This window comes from Siphateles boraxobius, unplaced genomic scaffold (genome assembly GCF_051911475.1).
Source record: "Siphateles boraxobius isolate OS27281-9 unplaced genomic scaffold, OSU_SipBor_1 238, whole genome shotgun sequence".
Lineage (NCBI taxonomy): Eukaryota > Metazoa > Chordata > Actinopteri > Cypriniformes > Leuciscidae > Siphateles > Siphateles boraxobius.
This window is the reverse complement of record NW_027508853.1, coordinates 262501-282310: the sequence shown is the minus strand read 5'-3', so window position 1 is coordinate 282310 and position 19810 is coordinate 262501. Positions and strand designations below refer to the sequence as shown.

At 47.5% G+C, this 19810-nt stretch overlaps 1 long non-coding RNA gene across 1 annotated transcript in view; it reads left to right on the top strand.

The window, feature by feature from the left end:
• The first annotated feature begins 429 nt into the window (after positions 1-429).
• LOC143748488 (uncharacterized) overlaps positions 430-19810 on the top strand; it is a 27928-nt gene continuing 8547 nt past the window's right edge. The window contains exons 1-2 of the long non-coding RNA XR_013206800.1: positions 430-514; positions 2536-2630. This is a non-coding gene — a long non-coding RNA (uncharacterized LOC143748488). The remainder of the gene's footprint in view (positions 515-2535; positions 2631-19810) is intronic.

Here is a 19810-nt window from a genome sequence, read left to right as displayed (position 1 = left end):
ACTAGTGCACAATACATGGAGAATTGAGCCAATCTGACACATGAATATTGTATAAAAGAGTCACTTTTATGAAGAGTCACTTTTATGCACTTTTCGTGCAGAAGTAAATAAAATGTCCTTAAATTAAAAAATCTATATTATCATCATCTTCCATCATGTCCTCCAAAAAAAAGTTTCTCAAATGGCTTTGCTTCAGGACCCGGTTTAACATTGACATCAAGTGATCATCTGCATGATGTTTTTCTTTTTGCTTTTTTGAATTAATAGCCATTATGCCCAATACTCTGTTGACAGAGCTAAAACGGTTGTTTTGTTTGTATTTGGTTCAGTAACAGTAAAATACAGAGCATTTTTGAACAGTTAGAGCTAGAACTTGTTGATGGCTCAGAAACCCCTGCAGTATTACTCTTCAGCCACAGATGGCGACAGTAAAGGTCAAATCCCAGAGGAACAACAACAGAAGCAGTGAAGAGCTGTTTCAGCTGAAATATCAACTCACATCCAACAAATGAAGGTACGAAACGAGAAGGAAATCTCTAAGGGTTGCTTATGTGCTCTGGTTCTTCATATATATATATATCAATATTTCAGGAACATACTGAATGTGCGTTCATCAGGCTGCACGTTTCTGAGTGATTCAGCTCGTTCATGGTAAAATTAACAACATATTTTTATACAATTGTGTATGAGGTCGATTTTATAATAATAACAACATTATGATAAATGGTATAAGAGTGAGAATATAATGAGTATGTAATCGTGTGCATATAATTATCATGCAACTTAATATTGATCTTTTTTTTCAAGCTCATTTTACCAATTCTAAACCACATCAATCTTAATACATTTTTATATATTTTTTATTTAATGATTTATAAGTGATATATAATTGTTAAGGTAGGCTGGAAGTGAAAAACAGGTGTGCATAATTATTAAGCAAGTTTTGTTTTACGGGTAAAATGGGCCAAAAAAAAAGATTTAACTTGCACTGAAAAGTCAATAATTATTAAATGCTCACGAGAAGGATGTTATATAATGCAACACTAGACATTGCAAAATTAAGGCATGACCAATAGACAGCAAAACGCTTATTTATTCAGCAGGGTCAGACAAAAACAGCCCAGAAGAAAAGACGCATGGTAACTGCAGAAAAGATTAGGAATTAATGTGAAGAATCAGGAACCCTTTAGTCTCCGCTGTTTTCCGGGGATCTCAGACACTTTTCTAAGGTAAAGAATCCTGAAACATGACCAACACTTAATCAGAATCACAAGCTGAAGTGAAGAAGTGAAGTGTTTTATAGGCTTTATAGACGTGTCGAGAGTGATCCTCTCGTACTGGATCCGACCCCATTTCTCAACGCTCACCGCTGGCATATAATGCAACAAAGATGGCTGAAGTAAACATATCTAACTAAAGATCTACCAATCTCTGTGTAAAGATAAAACAATGATGCTGCAATCTTCCTAAAGTCATTTTTACACATCTGTAATTTGACTCCAAATCTCTGGATATCATTTTTATCCTCCTTGACAAAATAGTGGATTACTCAGTAAATATACATCTATGGCTTTCAATATTTTGGCTTTCATCACTATTTATGTTTGTCTTTCTACAGATAAATATTAACAAAATAAAAAAATTGAGCCGGGGAAGTTTCTGAAATTTGTTTGACATTAATGACCTTAAGGCATTTTTACACTCCCAGCGTTCCTTAACAATTATATATCACTTATAAATGATTAAATACAAAATTAATAGTAGTTATTAAGATTGATGTGGTTTGGAATGGGTAAAATGTGCTTGGAAAAGAATTTATGATCAGAATACAGTATCAACTTGCATAATAGTTATGCACACACTGTATATCAGAACGCCCTTCTCTAGAGTTATTTTTCTATTTATCTATTGAGTTTATGGTCATTGAAAGGTTTTTCTGAGGTGAATGTGAGGTTATTGTTCTCCAGCTGATTGATGGATTACATGAGTCATGATTGATTTCATTCTGACACACACACACACACACACACACACACACACACACACACACACACACACACACACACACACACACACACACACACACACACACACACACACACACACACACACACACTTATGGACTCAATTTACTGCTTTAGGTTCATGCATATCTAGTGTAATGGTCGACCAAATTAACTTGGCCAATCACGATTCACTGATGTGTTTTTTAAGTAAAAAAATATATGCATAATACTATATATGCATAATTTTTTTCTCTCATTAGCATAAAAATAAGGCATTGCTTATGCAATTAAAACAACATGGAAGTAATTGATCTGAATAATGATATTTATAACAGCTACTTTACAGCTGAAAATGATGAATTTTACAACGTTAACACTTATTTTCCTGTATATTTCTGTGAAGCTGCTTTGAAACAATCTGTATTGTAAAAATACATGTCACTTGACTATGTATTTGTATATGACTTCTGTATTTGTATACAATCATTGTATATGATTGTAACACAATTTTGCATCACTGTCTTCTCAGATGGACCGTCCGTTCATTGACCGTCTGAAACACATTACACATGAAACTGGAAAGCGCTTGTGAAAATCCCAAGTTGATCTGCCAAAGGTTCACAAGTTAGTGGCATCAAATCTTTGAAAGACATTTTGAATAAGAATGATGTGCAGAGTGAAGCAGACTTTGTCACGTCATCGTGAAGCAGTGTTGCGTGTGTTAGTGTTTCTCCACCTTCATTCCCCTGTGATGGGAAGATCACTGATTTCAGGCACTTCTGCCACTCATTGTGCCCTGAACATTTGCATGAGAAAACTACAAATCCACAGGGACCATTAGGGTTTTAAAGCTCCACGTCCTCTTACAAACCAAAGACACAATAGGCCTCACATGCAAACGCCACATTGCTTTGAAACAACCTGTATACACTTGTGTGTCTTTCCCCGTGCTGGACTCTATGGCAGGGATAAAGCGTGGAGAAAGTGTGTGTTGAACCCGGCCTCAGCTGGTCCACATCTCGCTGAGCTCGGCTTTCATCCGGCCCAGATCTGGGCTAATGCGTCTCAGTGAAAGAGTCCCTCGTGCTGCGATCGCTTTCTTCTCAGGCTTTCACTCCATTCTAAACTCTTCTACTTGGGATAATTGCAGTTTAATTGGGTGACAAGAAATTAAAACTGTGTCCACATTTTGTGGGATAATCTGTTTTCTGCAGGAGTCTGTTATCACAGTCCGTATACAAGCAGCGCAGGGAATCGGGACAGATCGAGGAATGTACAGGATCACACATTCACCTTTGGGTGGCAGATGTTTCATAAATACATGTAATATGCTTTCAAGAGCTTTTTCTTTCTAAACACAAGGCATATACACTACTGATCAAAAGTTCTGGGTCAGTAAGATCTTTTTTTTTGAAAGAAATTAATGCTTTTACTCATCAAAGATGCATTAAATTGATCAAAAGTGACAGTAAAGACATTTATAATGTTACAAAATATTCTATTTCAAATAAATGCTGTTCTTTGGAACTTTCTATTCATCAAAAAATCGTGAAAAATAAAATGTATGACAGTTTCTACAGAATTATGATCATGATCTGAAGGATCATGTGACACTGAAGATTGGAGTTGCTGAAAATTCAGCTTTGAAACAACTTAGAGGGAGCGTAAATGAATCCAATTGAATGTAAGATTGAAAGATTCTCTAATCAAGCTTTCAATAATTCTCACATATCCTTTAGTTTTTTGTGTATTTGACAGTAGTAAAATAGTTTTATAGACTATTCTCAGACCTAGATGTTCTTCTGTTTGTTTGGAGCTTTTCAAGCCGAAACTCTTGAGACTCCAAAAATGAACTAAAACACCCTAAAAAGTAGTTTCCCCATTAACACACCTGACCATGTTTAACACAGTCCGCATGTTTCCATCCGCACATTCAGTCGGATGAGCTCACAGAATCACAGAATGCAATAATAACAATCCCGGTTTGCTCGAAAATGCAATTTTCTATCCGGCAACAAATGCTAAAACAGCAGATATAAACACTGGATGTTTTTCAGTAATGAAGAAGCGTCTGGTGTGTGTCGAGAGAAGGATCTTTTCATCGGCTCTTTCCCAGCTCCTCGGGGGTGTGTGAGGAAAGGTTACAAACATTGAGTCATTCTCAGGGCCTCTGCAAGCCGTACCTTCCCTTTTGTCAAGGCTGTACTCAACTTTAAAAGCCCCTTTCAGTCGACATGAATGCCCTTCATTTTCTCTCAAAGAACTTTGCATTGATAGCCGGCAAAAAGGGAAGGTTGTTTAGAAAAGGATGGAGAGACAATGAGAACAAAAAAAGCAAAAAGCTTTTCAGATTCCATTATGAACATAGCACTCCCATTCTCTCCGACTGTTTATACATGTTCTGCGGAATAATGCGCTGCTGCTGTAATATGTTCCCGGTCCTCTTCTGTGAAACGGGCCTTGGATCAGCGCTAACGGGGGGGTTTGGGATTCAGAAGCGCATTCACTGTGAGATCAAGGTAAAGAAGAACAGGTGAAAGAAAGAAACCTTCCCGTGCAGTAAAGAGCCATTCAGACGAGGCCATTGTGCAAATATTTCAGGTGCCCTGATGCTCGTGCCGAGAGAGAGCTGTTCGGGTTTCTTGGGGTTTCAGGAGTGTATGGGGAATAAAGCTGTATGTTCATGTTGTGTACAGATTACTCCGGCCGTCCTCGACCGGCTCTAAGTTCAAATAAATTATAGCCATCCTTTGCTTTTCATTTTTTTACATTATTGCAAAAACCTCCTGTTTTTCTTTGAAATTGCTCAATGTCCATTTTATTCTGGTTCAAATCATAGACATCAAATTGCAATTTGAGTTTGTCAAGTCAAGTCTCCTTCATTTATACAGCGCTTTAACAATATAAATTGTTTCAAAGCAGCTTTACAGTGATAATAGGAGAATACAGTAACAGAGATTGTTTAGGCTTTACAGCAGATCTAGAATAAAGTTATTGTCCAGATAAAGTTAGTTTTGATTGATTCACTTCCGTTGTAAAGATCATTAATTATTAACATAGTGACCGCTAACACGACACCGTTCTAACAGAAAACAGAAACTCTTAATGTGTTCTGGCCGCATTCCCTACATCGGCCCTCGCCAATCATGACCTCCTAATAATCCCCATCCATTGAATTGGCTCTATCACTCTCTCTCCTCTCCACTTATAGCGTGTGTGTGTGTGTGTGTGTGTGTGTGTGTGGTGAGCACACTGGTGCCGTTGTACTGTGGCTGCTGTCGCATCATCCCAGTGGATGCTCACACTGCCGGTGTTGAGGAGAGACCCCGACATGATTGTAAAGCGCTTTGGGTGTACAGTAGTACATATGAAAAGCGCTATATAAATGCCTCATTCATTCATTCTTTTAAGGGCTCAGCGTGGTTTTCCAGCTAAATAAAAGTTTGATGGTTTACAGTCGTCATGAAAGGGAAGTTGCGCTGGTCTTTTCTCCTCTATTGTGTCGTATATCCAAGGGAAAAAGCTTCTGGAACAAGAACAAATGTAGGCGGGGCTTGATTGTGTCCGTGGGAAATTGATTGGATGATTGGATGGTTGTGGTTTGCTATTGGTTGATCTCATGTGAGTGACAGGTTGCCCCGCCCACATCATCAGAGAAGAGATGCTGCAAGAGGAACTGATTCAAGATTATTAACACAATAATGATGTACACTGATAAATCATTAGAATAAACACAGCAATATTCCATAAAAAAACAAAACAAGAATGGTCAGTTTTGATTTCATGGTGACTTTCATGGTAATTTACATGGTGAGTAAATTAACTAGTCCCCTGAATTTCTGTAGAGTGTGTAGGCTATATGAGAAGATCTGTTCACAAACACACAGAAGAGGCATGAATGAAGGAAGAGGAGAATATCATGTGTTTGATCTCTGTATAATGTGCAACATCAGATGATAAAGGCTGGTTTATTCTCTCTGTGGCCCCTGAGGGCCCGTCTGTCAGCAGAACTCCCTCGGGCCTCCGTCCCTCTGATTTAAACACGTCTTCAGCGCTAGATTAAACTGGACACTGATCAGACCTTATACACTGCAATCACACCATCCGCTCTGGCTGACCTGACGATGCCCGTGTGTCTCCATCATGAGCAGAAACACCGTAACCCTGCAAAACCATTAACTCCCGCAGATCAGGGTCCGTCTTCAGGGTCCGTCTTCAGGGTCCGTCTTCAGGGTCTGTCTTCACGGTCTGTCTTCAGGGTCCGTCTTCAGGGTCTGCCTTCAGGGTCCGTCTTCAGGGTCCGTCTTCAGAGTCTTCAGGGTCCGTCTTCAGGGTCTTTGGGGTCCGTCTTCAGAGTATTCAGGGTCTTCGGGGTCTTCAGGGTCTTCAGAGTCTTCAGGGTCTTCGGGGTCTTCAGGGTCTTCAGGGTCTTCAGGGTCTTTGGGGTCTTCAGGGTCTTCGGGGTCTTCGGGATCTTCAGGGTCTTTTCGGTTTTCAGGGTCAGTCTTCGGGGCCTTCAAGGTCTTCGGGGTCCTTCTTCAGGGTCTTCAGGATCTGTCTTCAGGGTCCATCTTCAGGGTCTTCGGGGTCCGTCTTCGGGGTCTTCAGGGTCCGTCTTCAGGGTCTGCGGGGTCTTCAGGGTCTTTGGGGTCTTCAGAGTCTTCATTGTCTTCGGGGTCTTCAGGGTCTTCATTGTCTTCGGGGGCTTCAGGGGATTCAGGGTCTTCGGGGTCTTCAGGGTCTTCAGGGTCTTCAGGGTCTTCAAGGTCTGCGGGGTCTTTCGGGTCTTCGGGATCTTCAGGGTCTTCGCAGTTTTCAGGGTCTTCAGGGTCAGTCTTCGGGCCTTCAGGGTCTTCGAGGTCTTCGGTGTCGGTCTTCGGGGTCTTCAGGGTCTTCAGGGTCCGTCTTTAGGGTCTTCAGGGTCCGTCTTCAGGGTCCATCTTCAGGGTCTTCAGGGTCTTCGGGGTCCGTCTTCAGGGTCCGTCTTCAGGGTCTTCGGGGTCTTCGGGATCTTCAGGGTCCGTCTTTGGGGTCTTCAGGATCTTCAGGGTCTTCAGGATTTTCAGGGTCTTCGGAGTCTTCAGGGTCTTCGCGGTTTTCAGGGTCTTCAGGGTCTTCGGGATCTTCAGGGTCCGTCTTCGTGGTCTTCGGAGTCTTCAGGGTCTTCAGGGTCTTCGGGGTTTTCAGGGTCCGTCTTCTGGGTCCATCTTCAGGGTCTTCAGGATCCATCTTCAGGGTCTTCGGGGTCCGTCTACAGGGTCTTCAGGATCTTCTGGGTCTTCAGGGTCCGTCTTCAGGGTCTTCGGGGTCTTGTCTTCGGGGTCTTCAGGGTCCGTTTTCGGGGTCTTTGGGGTCTTCAGGGTCTTCATTGTCTTCAGGGTCTTCAGGGTCTTCATTGTCTTCAGGGTTTTTCGGGGTCTTCATTGTCTTCGGGGTCTTCAGGGTCTTCAGGGTCTTCATTGTCTTCGGGGTTTTCAGGGTCTTCATTGTCTTCGGGATTTTCAGGGTCTTCATTGTCTTCGGGGTCTTCAGGGTCTTCATTGTCTTCGGGTCTTCAGGGTCTTCGGGGTCTTCAGCGTCCGTCTTCAGATGAACATCTGCTGATCCGGGGAAAAAGTCTGTTTGCAATTGTTCTGATCAATTGGTCATCCAGGTTTGATTTGCTTGTTTTTAGGGCTGCACAATTTAGCCTAAATGTGTGATTATATATCAAAAATAATTATTGTGTGTGTGTCTCATCTGTTCCCACTCTTCATTCTCCTGGGGTCGCTCTGTGCTGTGTCTCTATGGCTCATTTCTTTCAATTACCACAGCTAAGTGTGGAAAATCCCAGCGGTGTTAAACAGGCAGGATTGTGTGTTGTGTGTGTGTGTGTGTGTGTGTGTGTGTGTGTGTGTGTGTGTGTGTGTGTGTGTGTGTGTGTCCGAAGCACACACATAAAAATAATTCACAGTGTTTCCTCAAGAACATTCTTTTCACGTAAAAAATCTGACTTTCCAAATTTCCAAAAAAGATTTTAATCAAGGCTTTTCCTGAAGAATGATTAGATTTTTTTTCTTTGAAATCAAAGAAGGATCATGTATTATATGAGCAGAAGGTGTGTAGTGAAACCTGTCGTGGCTTTAAATGCACGACACGCATTCGAGTAACTCTCAGTCAGCAACGGTTTCCGACACAAAATAAACAGCGGCGTCATTTAAATTCCCTCATAACCTCGAATCATTATCAGGACTCCAGAGATATTACAAAGAGGATTCCTATTGTAAAATGTTGATTTAGCACATCGTCGGAATATAAAGCAACTCCAGCAACACTTGAAATGAGCGACTCGCGGTCTATTGTGTCCAAGCCTCCCTTCGCCCCCCCAATGGTTTCCAAGCAAATTAATTAACAAGAGATGGAAAAAACTGTAAGAATGCAAATGGCAGAGCGAGGCCTCCCTCACTTTAGACTCTCGTAGGCTTTTGTTCTCCTGTATTGTAGCAAATTATTTAATTGGGTCTCTCTGATTGTGTGCTCACACAGAAAGGATCGCAGGCCTTTGTCAGAAACCCATATAGCTAACAATGCAGTATCAAATTCAATTCCCATCAAAAAGAAAGAAATGAATCCCCCCCTCACACACACACACACACAGAGAAGAGAGAGAGCAGGGTTTTTAGGCTGGCCGTGGAGATTAATGAGGATCTCCAGAATCACCAGCGCTGGGACGGCTGATTCTCAGCTCTTTCAGACTCAACAATAGCAGAGATGTGGATGTGAAGGACTGAGGAGATGCTGAAATAAACCCAGTGACGGCTGGAGTTTACAGAGCTTCACAAGCGTTTACATTACCCGTCAAATTGCGCAAGTTGAAATTGAAAATACGCCCAATGTAAATGCGTCAATTTCGCAAAAACTACCATGTAGCGCTAAAAAGTATTTACGCCTGCATGAGGAGGTTTTTCAGCCAGTTAGAAAAAGGAATATTTCGCAAAAATGCAATGGAAACAGTTTTTGTGCATTTACTGGTCACTTGAGGTAGATGGAGCGGTACGTTTCGACGGAAGACAAGACCGATTTGTTCATTCAATTCGTAAAAGACAAAAGCATTACGGGAATACTGGATTCTAAACCTCAAAGAAATGCCACAATCAAGACCTTGAAGCAGATCTGAGGGAGAAACACCCAGAAACTCCTCATATGAGCCGCTCACAGTATAAGAGTCTTTCCTTGCTATTAATGCTGGAAAACACGCCGACGTCGTCAAAGGCTAGTGCGGTGGCTGGGATATACGTAAACCTGCAAACATCCATTGCCATAATTGTTGGACTGACTTAAAAATTACGTTTCTGTCGCATTACATCAGTTAATTGTAGGATTAACTTGAGGATGCTTGAGGATCCAGCTGCAGGTTCACTGTCCGAGATCATGTTTCTTACCCTTCTCATGGCTGTTAACCCGAACCCTAAACTCCACCAATGTTTCTAGATGCCTGGTGTAGTAGCTGGATCTAGGCCGGATCAGGCCCCCGTGCAACTGTTTGGCCTACTGTGAACGGATTTTGAGGGAAAATCCAACAGAATGATTTAAACATGGTAAAATGTGCTAAGAGTGTTTAATAAATGTTTAATAAATGAACAAGCAAATGGTGTGTAGAACGTTGAGAATTCAAAAGTTTGTGAAAGAAATTAATACTTTCAGGACTTTTATGAAACTGTGGTTGGTGGACCTCGATCCCTCTAGGGGGGTTTCGGGTCATGCTCAACCCCGGAAGAAAATGTTGTACATTTTTAATTTAAATTCATCAATCTGGTGCACTTTGAGAGTTCAAAATTAAGAGCTCCAATCCATATTCAGTGTGCAGATTGAAGAAAGAAAAAAGTCTGTGCATTGAATGGTACCTGAACTGTAATGGGGACTCAAAGCTCTTTTAGTTTTAGCTCATTACACTACATAATAATAATATTCCTATGACAATAATGGCAATATACTGTATTGTAAAACAAATGCACTGAAAAATAAAATACTTTCATAATTAGTTTTGCTGTCATTTCTATCCATGCAAGAGATAAACCTGTGAGCTTTTATTTGTACGGAAAACAAGTTTAGAAACGCGTCTCGTTATAAATCTAGTGAAACGCTGTAATCGTGAACTATGCGGATGTGGAAATAATGCATAACAGGCTGAACTTAGCACATGCACAGATGGAGTTCACTGCATTCACACACTGACCGGAGACAGCTGATCGCGTAAGCAACGTGTGCACGCAAACACAGTCTTTCGATAAGGACACAAAGCCTTATCAAGATTTCAACTTCAGTTTGTTTGACAGCAATGGTGCAAAACACGACATTAAAGAGCTTTTATGTTATTATGTGAAGTTTAGATATATTTTCGTCCGCCACAGTCCGGTTAATGAACGGGAAGCACTGAAATATGATTCATGTGTTGATATTTTGGCGGCCGCCTCAGATAAATCAGTGTTTGGAAAATCGGCTTTTATACATCAAAGATGCATTGAATTGACCAAAAGTGACAGTAAAAACGTTATAATTTTACAAAAGATTCTATTTCAATATAGGCTGTTCTTTTGATCTTTCCATTCATTAAAGAATCCTAAAAAAATAAAATAGTAGTAAAAGTTAAATTGCTAAATTGCATTCATCTATTTATTGTAACGTCTCCGGTGTGATGAAGATTCATAAAGGGTGCAGCAACTGAGTTGTTCTGAGTGTGTTCACAACAATACCAGACACACAAACTGAATGAAACAAGGAACTTAAATACAAAAGGTGAATGAACTCAATGACTAGTGAATCAATGAACTAATGAATCAAAACCCATGGCAACAAACGAAGAGCGGGAAACTGGAACAAAGGAAAAGAGGGAACCGAGAAAATAAAAGTCCATGAACACGAAAAACAAAACAGTCAGTCTGTGACATTTACATTCTATTATGTGTTTAAAGAGTTTAAATATGGTGCTTCCAAAATCCAACACATTTCTGTATAAAAGAGGATAATTATTTTAATTCATTGTGATTTGTCCATCAGGAATTGATCAAATGTTTGACGGAGTTTAAGATGCATTCGTGACTTCAGCAGAAAAGGCAAGTTGAGTCTAAACAGTTTTGATGTTTAGTGGTTGAAAGTGAAATCTTCCACAAACACTGTCTCTGAAACATCACAGAGTTCTGAGTGTTTTGGGGTGTAGGAGACGCGCCTCTCGACTCTTTTACATCATCTGATGGCCCGTCCCATTTCCCGTATTTACTCTATTCCCCTGATTCACAGTCGCTGCTCACTGGACCGGGACCTTCCAGCTGCCACCCCAACATCTCATTATTTTTGGAAATATCAGGCTTGTATCATCTTGATAAATAATTCCTTGCAGTATAATGTATCAGACTAAAACATATTTTCCGGGGGCCAGCGAGGTTAAAGTGCCAATCTTACCTTTTTACATTTTTTCTTGGCCTGAAGACAGTGATTTCCATATATAGAGTGAGCGGTTTGTGTTGAACATGCGTTGCTGTCAGAGATTGGAAATGAGGCCTGCTAAACGTGTAAGATCCTCCCAGGACCAATCAGATCTCTGACATTATACACGCTATTAAACCATACTAAAGTTTTTATCTGACTCCTTGACAAACCTTACAGTTTCATGCAGTTTTTCTGGCTGTGTATTCTTATCTGGCACAGAAAACATTGATCTACTTGAAAACTCTTGTCACAGTTAAGGATTTCTATCAGTCCACAATCAACACGTTACTGTTGGACCCTCGATATTTTCATAGCAAAACTGTTTGTCTTCACACAGGAATAAAGTGTACATTAAGGAGCAGTGGCGTGCACAGACCTCCTTTAGGGGCCGAAGGATTTTTTTTTCTTTTTATTCTTTATTTCCTTGGCATTCTATGAAAAGATGTTAATACAATTAGAATGCATAACACATCAAATGAAAATAGGGAAATTATTCTAATATTACTAAATATTATTGACTTTACCAAACAAAACAGTGAGAATCAAGAAGGTAATTATGAGGAATTCATGTTTAGTTTTGTTGATGTAAATTTTATGTATGTATTATATGCATATAGCGTTAGCTATCATGAAATCAGTACCACTTTACAGTACCACTTTTTAATGAACTGCACTTCAACAGCATTTATTAATCTTAGTTAATATTAATTTCAGCATTTACTAAAATATTATTAAAATCAAAAGTTTAGTTTTAGTTTTAAGTTAACATTAGTTAATGCCCTGACTGTGAAATAACATGAAAAAACAATTAACAGGTATATTATTATTAACTAAGATTAACAAATACAGTAACAAATGTGTTTCTCATGGTTTGTTCATGTTAGTTAATACATAAATACTGTAGTGTGAGACTCGCGGCCGCTGCTGCTGTAGTGTGAGACTCGCGGCCGCTGCTGCTGTAGTGTGAGACTCGCGGCCGCTGCTCCTGTAGTGTGAGACTCGCGGCCGCTGCTCCTGTAGTGTGAGACTCGCGGCCGCTGCTCCTGTAGTGTGAGACTCGCGGCCGCTGCTCCTGTAGTGTGAGACTCGCGGCCGCTGCTGCTGTAGTGTGAGACTCGCGGCTGCTGCTGCTGTAGTGTGAGACTCGCGGCTGCTGCTGCTGTAGTGTGAGACTCGCGGCTGCTGCTGCTGTAGTGTGAGACTCGCGGCTGCTGCTGCTGTAGTGTGAGACTCACGGCTGCTGCTCCTGTAGTGTGAGACTCACGGCTGCTGCTGCTGTAGTGTGAGACTCGCGGCTGCTGCTGCTGTAGTGTGAGACTCGCAGCCGCTGCTGCTGTAGTGTGAGACTCGCGGCCGCTGCTGCTGTAGTGTGAGACTCGCGGCTGCTGTTGCTGTAGTGTGAGACTCGCGGCCGCTGCTGCTGTAGTGTGAGACTCGCAGCTGCTGCTGCTGTAGTGTGAGACTCGCGGCTCCTGCTGCTGTAGTGTGAGACTCGCGGCTCCTGCTCCTGTAGTGTGAGACTCGCGGCTGCTGCTCCTGTAGTGTGAGACTCACGGCTGCTGCTGTAGTGTGAGACTCGCGGCTGCTGCTGCTGTAGTGTGAGACTCGTGGCTGCTGCTGCTGTAGTGTGAGACGCGGCTGCTGCTGCTGTAGTGTGAGACTCGTGGCTGCTGCTGCTGTAGTGTGAGACTCGTGGCTGCTGCTGCTGTAGTGTGAGACTCGTGGCTGCTACTCCTGTAGTGTGAGACTCACGGCTGCTGCTGTAGTGTGAGACTCGCGGCTGCTGCTGCTGTAGTGTGAGACTCGTGGCTGCTGCTGCTGTAGTGTGAGACTCGCGGCTGCTGCTGCTGTAGTGTGAGACTCGCGGCTGCTGCTCCTGTAGTGTGAGACTCGCGGCTGCTGCTCCTGTAGTGTGAGACTCACGGCTGCTGCTGTAGTGTGAGACTCGCGGCTGCTGCTGCTGTAGTGCGAGACTCGTGGCTGCTGCTGCTGTAGTGTGAGACTCGCGGTTGCTACTCCTGTAGTGTGAGACTCACGGCTGCTGCTGTAGTGTGAGACTCGCGGCTGCTGCTGCTGTAGTGTTAGACTCGTGGCTGCTGCTGCTGTAGTGTGAGACTCGCGGCTGCTGCTGCTGTAGTGTGAGACTCGTGGCTGCTGCTGCTGTAGTGTGAGACTCGCTGCTGCTGCTGCTGTAGTGTGAGACTCGTGGCTGCTGCTGCTGTAGTGTGAGACTCGCGGCTGCTGCTGCTGCTGTAGTGTGAGACTCACGGCTGCTGCTCCTGTAGTGTGAGACTCACGGCTGCTGCTGCTGTAGTGTGAGACTCGCTGCTGCTGTAGTGTGAGACTCGCGGCTGCTGCTGCTGCTGTAGTGTGAGACTCGCGGCTGCTGCTGCTGCTGTAGTGTGAGACTCACGGCTGCTGCTCCTGTAGTGTGAGACTCACGGCTGCTGCTCCTGTAGTGTGAGACTCGCGGCTGCTGCTCCTGTAGTGTGAGACTCACGGCTGCTGCTGTAGTGTGAGACTCGCGGCTGCTGCTGCTGTAGTGTGAGACTCGTGGCTGCTGCTGCTGTAGTGTGAGACTCGCGGCTGCTACTCCTGTAGTGTGAGACTCACGGCTGCTGCTGTAGTGTGAGACTCGCGGCTGCTGCTGCTGTAGTGTTAGACTCGTGGCTGCTGCTGCTGCTGTAGTGTGAGACTCGTGGCTGCTGCTGCTGTAGTGTGAGACTTGCTGCTGCTGCTGCTGTAGTGTGAGACTCGTCCCTGCTGCTGCTGTAGTGTGAGACTCGCGGCTGCTGCTGCTGCTGTAGTGTGAGACTCACGGCTGCTGCTCCTGTAGTGTGAGACTCACGGCTGCTGCTGCTGTAGTGTGAGACTCGCGGCTGCTGCTGCTGCTGTAGTGTGAGACTCGCGGCTGCTGCTGCTGCAGTAGTGTGAGACTCACGGCTGCTGCTCCTGTAGTGTGAGACTCACGGCTGCTGCTCCTGTAGTGTGAGACTCGCGGCTGCTGCTCCTGTAGTATGAGACTCGCGGCTGCTGCTGCTCTAGTTTGAGACTCGTGGCTGCTGCTGGTGTAGTGTGAGACTCGCGGCTGCTGCTCCTGTAGTGTGAGACTCGCTGCTGCTGTAGTGTGAGACTCGTGGATGCTGCTGCTTTAGTGTGAGACTCGCGGATGCTGCTGCTGTAGTGTGAGACTCGCGGCTGCTGCTCCTGTAGTGTGAGACTCGCTGCTGCTGCAGTGTGAGACTCGTGGATGCTGCTGCTGTAGTGTGAGACTCGCGGATGCTGCTGCTGTAGTGTGAGACTCGCTGCTACTTTTGTAGTGTGAGACTCGCGGCTGCTGCTGCTGCTGTAGTGTGAGACTCGCGGCTGCTGCTCCTCTAGTGTGAGACTCGCGGCTTCTGCCGCTGTAGTGTGAGACTCGCGGCTGCTGCTGCTGTAGTGTGAGACTCACGGCTGCTGTTGCTGTAGTGTGAGACTCGCGGCTGCTGCTGCTGTAGTGTGAGACTCGCGGCTGCTGCTGCTGTAGTGTGATACTCGCGGCTGCTGCTCCTGTAGTGTGAGACTCGCGGCTGTTGCTTCTGTAGTGTGAGACTCGCGGCTGCTGCTGCTGTAGTGTGAGACTCACGGCTGCTGCTGCTGTAGTGTGAGACTCGCGGCTGCTTTTGCTGTAGTGTGAGACTCGCGGCTGCTGTTGCTGTAGTGTGAGACTCGCGGCTGCTGCTGCTGTAGTGTAAGACTCACGTCTGCTGCTTCTGTAGTGTGAGACTAGCGGCTGCTGCTCCTGTAGTGTGAGACTAGCGGCTGCTGCTCCTGTAGTGTGAGACTCGCGGCTGCTGCTGCTGTAGTGTGAGACTCGCGGCTGCTGCTCCTGTAGTGTGAGACTCGGGGCTGCTGCTCCTGTAGTGTGAGACTCGGGGCTGCTGCTCCTGTAGTGTGAGACTCGCGGCTGCTGCTGCTGTAGTGTGAGACTCGCGGCTGCTGCTGCTGTAGTGTGAGACTCACGGCTGCTGCTCCTGTAGTGTGAGACTCGCGGCTGCTGCTCCTGTAGTGTGAGACTCGCGGCTGCTGCTGCTGTAGTGTGAGACTCGCGGCTGCTGCTGCTGTAGTGTGAGACTCGCGGCTGCTGCTCCTGTAGTGTGAGACACGTGGCTGCTGCTCCTGTAGTGTGAGACTGGCGGCTGCTGCTCCTGTAGTGTGAGACTCGCGGCTGCTGCTCCTGTAGTGTGAGACTCGCGGCTGCTGCTGCTGTAGTGTGAGACTCGCGGCTGCTGCTGCTGTAGTGTGAGACCCGCGGCTGCTGCTCCTGTAGTGTGAGACTCGTGGCTGCTGCTCCTGTAGTGTGAGACTTGCGGCTGCTGCTCCTGTAGTGTGAGACTTGCGGCTGCTGCTGCTGTAGTGTGAGACTAGCGGCTGCTGCTGTAGTGTGAGACTCGCGGCGGCTGCTGCTGTAGTGTGAGACTCGTGGCTGCTGCTGCTGTAGTGTGAGACGCGGCTGCTGCTGCTGTAGTGTGAGACTCGCGGCTGCTGCTGCTGTAGTGTGAGACTCGTGGCTGCTGCTGCTGTAGTGTGAGACTCGTGGCTGCTACTCCTGTAGTGTGAGACTCACGGCTGCTGCTGTAGTGTGAGACTCGCGGCTGCTGCTGCTGTAGTGTTAGACTCGTGGCTGCTGCTGCTGTAGTGTGAGACTCGCGGCTGCTGCTGCTGTAGTGTGAGACTCGTGGCTGCTGCTCCTGTAGTGTGAGACTCACGGCTGCTGCTGTAGTGTGAGACTCACGGCTGCTGCTGTAGTGTGAGACTCGCGGCTGCTGCTGCTGTAGTGCGAGACTCGTGGCTGCTGCTGCTGTGGTGTGAGACTCGCGGTTGCTACTCCTGTAGTGTGAGACTCACGGCTGCTGCTGTAGTGTGAGACTCGCGGCTGCTGCTGCTGTAGTGTTAGACTCGTGGCTGCTGCTGCTGTAGTGTGAGACTCGCGGCTGCTGCTGCTGTAGTGTGAGACTCGTGGCTGCTGCTGCTGTAGTGTGAGACTCGCTGCTGCTGCTGCTGTAGTGTGAGACTCGTGGCTGCTGCTGCTGTAGTGTGAGACTCGCGGCTGCTGCTGCTGCTGTAGTGTGAGACTCACGGCTGCTGCTCCTGTAGTGTGAGACTCACGGCTGCTGCTGCTGTAGTGTGAGACTCGCTGCTGCTGTAGTGTGAGACTCGCGGCTGCTGCTGCTGCTGTAGTGTGAGACTCGCGGCTGCTGCTGCTGCTGTAGTGTGAGACTCACGGCTGCTGCTCCTGTAGTGTGAGACTCACGGCTGCTGCTCCTGTAGTGTGAGACTCGCGGCTGCTGCTCCTGTAGTGTGAGACTCACGGCTGCTGCTGTAGTGTGAGACTCGCGGCTGCTGCTGCTGTAGTGTGAGACTCGTGGCTGCTGCTGCTGTAGTGTTAGACTCGTGGCTGCTGCTGCTGCTGTAGTGTGAGACTCGTGGCTGCTGCTGCTGTAGTGTGAGACTTGCTGCTGCTGCTGCTGTAGTGTGAGACTCGTCCCTGCTGCTGCTGTAGTGTGAGACTCGCGGCTGCTGCTGCTGCTGTAGTGTGAGACTCACGGCTGCTGCTCCTGTAGTGTGAGACTCACGGCTGCTGCTGCTGTAGTGTGAGACTCGCGGCTGCTGCTGCTGCTGTAGTGTGAGACTCGCGGCTGCTGCTGCTGCAGTAGTGTGAGACTCACGGCTGCTGCTCCTGTAGTGTGAGACTCACGGCTGCTGCTCCTGTAGTGTGAGACTCGCGGCTGCTGCTCCTGTAGTATGAGACTCGCGGCTGCTGCTGCTCTAGTTTGAGACTCGTGGCTGCTGCTGGTGTAGTGTGAGACTCACGGCTGCTGCTCCTGTAGTGTGAGACTCGCTGCTGCTGTAGTGTGAGACTCGTGGATGCTGCTGCTTTAGTGTGAGACTCGCGGATGCTGCTGCTGTAGTGTGAGACTCGCGGCTGCTGCTCCTGTAGTGTGAGACTCGCTGCTGCTGCAGTGTGAGACTCGTGGATGCTGCTGCTGTAGTGTGAGACTCGCGGATGCTGCTGCTGTAGTGTGAGACTCGCTGCTACTGTTGTAGTGTGAGACTCGCGGCTGCTGCTGCTGCTGTAGTGTGAGACTCGCGGCTGCTGCTCCTCTAGTGTGAGACTCGCGGCTTCTGCTGCTGTAGTGTGAGACTCGCGGCTGCTGCTGCTGTAGTGTGAGACTCGCGGCTGCTGTTGCTGTAGTGTGAGACTCGCGGCTGCTGCTGCTGTAGTGTGAGACTCGCGGCTGCTGCTGCTGTAGTGTGATACTCGCGGCTGCTGCTCCTGTAGTGTGAGACTCGCGGCTGTTGCTTCTGTAGTGTGAGACTCGCGGCTGCTGCTGCTGTAGTGTGAGACTCACGGCTGCTGCTGCTGTAGTGTGAGACTCGCGGCTGCTTTTGCTGTAGTGTGAGACTCGCGGCTGCTGCTGCTGTAGTGTAAGACTCACGGCTGCTGCTTCTGTAGTGTGAGACTAGCGGCTGCTGCTTCTGTAGTGTGAGACTAGCGGCTGCTGCTCCTGTAGTGTGAGACTCGCGGCTGCTGCTGCTGTAGTGTGAGACTCGCGGCTGCTGCTCCTGTAGTGTGAGACTCGGGGCTGCTGCTCCTGTAGTGTGAGACTCGGGGCTGCTGCTCCTGTAGTGTGAGACTCGCGGCTGCTGCTGCTGTAGTGTGAGACTCGCGGCTGCTGCTGCTGTAGTGTGAGACTCACGGCTGCTGCTCCTGTAGTGTGAGACTCGCGGCTGCTGCTCCTGTAGTGTGAGACTCGCGGCTGCTGCTGCTGTAGTGTGAGACTCGCGGCTGCTGCTGCTGTAGTGTGAGACTCGCGGCTGCTGCTCCTGTAGTGTGAGACACGTGGCTGCTGCTCCTGTAGTGTGAGACTGGCGGCTGCTGCTCCTGTAGTGTGAGACTCGCGGCTGCTGCTCCTGTAGTGTGAGACTCGCGGCTGCTGCTGCTGTAGTGTGAGACTCGCGGCTGCTGCTGCTGTAGTGTGAGACCCGCGGCTGCTGCTCCTGTAGTGTGAGACTCGTGGCTGCTGCTCCTGTAGTGTGAGACTTGCGGCTGCTGCTCCTGTAGTGTGAGACTTGCGGCTGCTGCTGCTGTAGTGTGAGACTAGCGGCTGCTGCTGTAGTGTGAGACTCGCGGCGGCTGCTGCTGTAGTGTGAGACTCGTGGCTGCTGCTGCTGTAGTGTGAGACGCGGCTGCTGCTGCAGTAGTGTGAGACTCGTGGCTGCTGCTGCTGTAGTGTGAGACTCGTGGCTGCTGCTGCTGTAGTGTGAGACTCGTGGCTGCTACTCCTGTAGTGTGAGACTCACGGCTGCTGCTGTAGTGTGAGACTCGCGGCTGCTGCTGCTGTAGTGTTAGACTCGTGGCTGCTGCTGCTGTAGTGTGAGACTCGCGGCTGCTGCTGCTGTAGTGTGAGACTCGCGGCTGCTGCTCCTGTAGTGTGAGACTCACGGCTGCTGCTGTAGTGTGAGACTCGCGGCTGCTGCTGCTGTAGTGTGAGACTCGTGGCTGCTGCTGCTGTAGTGTGAGACTCGCGGCTGCTACTCCTGTAGTGTGAGACTCACGGCTGCTGCTGTAGTGTGAGACTCGCGGCTGCTGCTCCTGTAGTGTGAGACTCACGGCTGCTGCTGTAGTGTGAGACTCGCGGCTGCTGCTGCTGTAGTGTGAGACTCGTGGCTGCTGCTGCTGTAGTGTGAGACTCGCGGCTGCTACTCCTGTAGTGTGAGACTCACGGCTGCTGCTGTAGTGTGAGACTCGCGGCTGCTGCTGCTGTAGTGTTAGACTCGTGGCTGCTGCTGCTGTAGTGTGAGACTCGCGGCTGCTGCTGCTGTAGTGTGAGACTCGTGGCTGCTGCTGCTGTAGTGTGAGACTCGCTGCTGCTGCTGCTGTAGTGTGAGACTCGTGGCTGCTGCTGCTGTAGTGTGAGACTCGCGGCTGCTGCTGCTGCTGTAGTGTGAGACTCACGGCTGCTGCTCCTGTAGTGTGAGACTCACGGCTGCTGCTGCTGTAGTGTGAGACTCGCTGCTGCTGTAGTGTGAGACTCGCGGCTGCTGCTGCTGCTGTAGTGTGAGACTCACGGCTGCTGCTCCTGTAGTGTGAGACTCACGGCTGCTGCTCCTGTAGTGTGAGACTCGCGGCTGCTGCTCCTGTAGTGTGAGACTCACGGCTGCTGCTGTAGTGTGAGACTCGCGGCTGCTGCTGCTGTAGTGTGAGACTCGTGGCTGCTGCTGCTGTAGTGTGAGACTCGCGGCTGCTACTCCTGTAGTGTGAGACTCACGGCTGCTGCTGTAGTGTGAGACTCGCG